Source organism: Cyprinodon tularosa, unplaced genomic scaffold (assembly GCF_016077235.1).
Source record: "Cyprinodon tularosa strain WSP-4 unplaced genomic scaffold, ASM1607723v1 ctg22, whole genome shotgun sequence".
Lineage (NCBI taxonomy): Eukaryota > Metazoa > Chordata > Actinopteri > Cyprinodontiformes > Cyprinodontidae > Cyprinodon > Cyprinodon tularosa.
In genome coordinates, this window is record NW_024038821.1 from 721,351 (window position 1) to 723,555 (window position 2,205).

Here is a 2,205-nt window from a genome sequence, read left to right on the forward strand (position 1 = left end):
TCTTAGGTCAGCTCTGGGGATGAGATGGATATTCTACACCCTAATCACCCTCCTCCATCCACAGCACACACACACACAGATAGTCAGAGTTACACAGTCACCATTTGTAACAGGTTAATTTACTTTCTGAAGCTGTATCTTAAGCTGAACATTTTTTTACACTCTTTTTTTTTTTTTTAAGAATTGCAAATTTTTACAAAAGAGTTTTGTGGCCCTAAACGTACATTTTTGTTACATCACAACCAAGAACTACAACATATTTTTAGATCTAAATGCATTTGATGTTTTTAACCTTTTAAAAATTAAAATCTGAAAGTGTGTTGTGCTTTTCTTTTTTTTTTTATTGACTCATTACTTTGTAAAAGTAAATTTCTCTGCACTGGCTGCTTTAATTTTCCTACAGTAAGTTTCTGCAGGTTTTACATATCTAGAGACTAAACCTTTTATACATTCTTTGGAAAGTTGTTCAATCTCATAAAGTTTGGAAATACAGTATTTGGGAAATCTAATGGCATCTAAATCTATCTTGGATAAGGTAATTATTAATGTCCAATATATAAGTAGATACATATAATTTTATTTTCTATTTCTTTTTCAAATAATTTAATTTATCAATACTCCTACTGATTTATTGAGTAACAGATTTAGTGATATCAGCCCTACATGTCTGAAGCAGACAGTATAGGGGACGTCTTTCTCATTGTATGGTGGTTGAGTAGCAGAAATGTGCTAAAATATATAAAAGTTCAGCAAATACCATATGTACTACAAAGAGATCTGCTGTCAAGACGTTTTGACTATTACATATTCAAAGGATGCAAAAGAGAAATGCTACAATCACAGAAAATTGTAAAGAGCTTGGCGCTGATGACTGACTTGATTGTTCTTTCCATTCACCTGCCTAGCGCCATCCAGTTTCTCAATACTGCTCATCTATGTCACCTGTTCTATTTAACCTGCCTGCTTCCAATCATCAGTGCCAGATTATTCAAGCCCTTGGTGAGGTCTTCTACACAGTAAATATTGCAGTGTCAAAGTAACACTCGGGTACATTTTGTCCCACTCTGAATTAGTGAGGGAACAAATGTACTCTCAAAGGGATACTTTAATACTGCAACAATTACTGTGTAGTTTATTAGTTTGCACTGTTTGCCTGGTCCTCACCTTTTCTACCTATGGACCTCTGAGCCTGCCTGTTCCCGTTACGATCTGTTTGCGCAACCTGTCTTCAGACTCCTGCTGGATTCTGCCAATTGACCGGACCTGGAACCGCTTCCTGATACTGTCCTGGATCATAGTCTTCCTCCGCCAGATAGACGTGGTGACTAACTTCTGTTTTCCTTCTGCAGAGGTTCCTACCTTAGACACCCTAGCTGCTCACTGAAGATCTGTTGTTTTTAAATGAACTTTTTTTGAAATATCATACAATCTGTCTGTCTAAATACTGGGTATTCTGAGCCTTTCGAAAATAGGGAGCAGCAGATTGCAAATACACTGCAAATACAAAACCTGCAGCAAATACATAAAACAGACTAGCGCACAACATACAAAACAAATGCAAAGTAAAACTGCTGCAAGTACCAAAAACTGCTGCTTAAGAAAAGCTGCAAACTAATGCGACATAACAGATGTGCTCCACACAACTAGGGGGAGGGCTATCATCAAAACAAAGACACTTAGGGCCTGGGCTAGAAAGGGTTTCCCATTAAATATGCAAACATGTGCACCCACAGATCATCAGAGAATGAGCAAAGTGATTGCCACATGCAATTCATTAGAGATCATATAATAATGATCAAACTGCACAATTATGGTAGAAGGGTATGTAAATAAAAAAATTACCACCTGCACAGACAACTCAATTGCAATCCCCCCCCCCCCCCCCCCCTTTTTTTAATAAAAGCAAATTTAACAGTCAGGAGGAAACTCGCACACAAAATCAAATCAGATCATCAAATCTTTGTGGATCACCCCCAACAAGCCACATGTTACACTCACCAAAAAACAAGTGCTCACATAATTTATTTCTCCTTTTTAGGAAAGTTTATAGATCAGGTCCTTCATTTTTCTGAACATCACATTTATTAATTTACTAAGGGGGGTCTAGTGGGGCCAGGAAATTATTAAAGGGGTTGCCAGGCAAGGACCAATATGCACTGAGGGGTCTCTATAAACTGATAGGCGCCAAAACATCTTACAGTCATT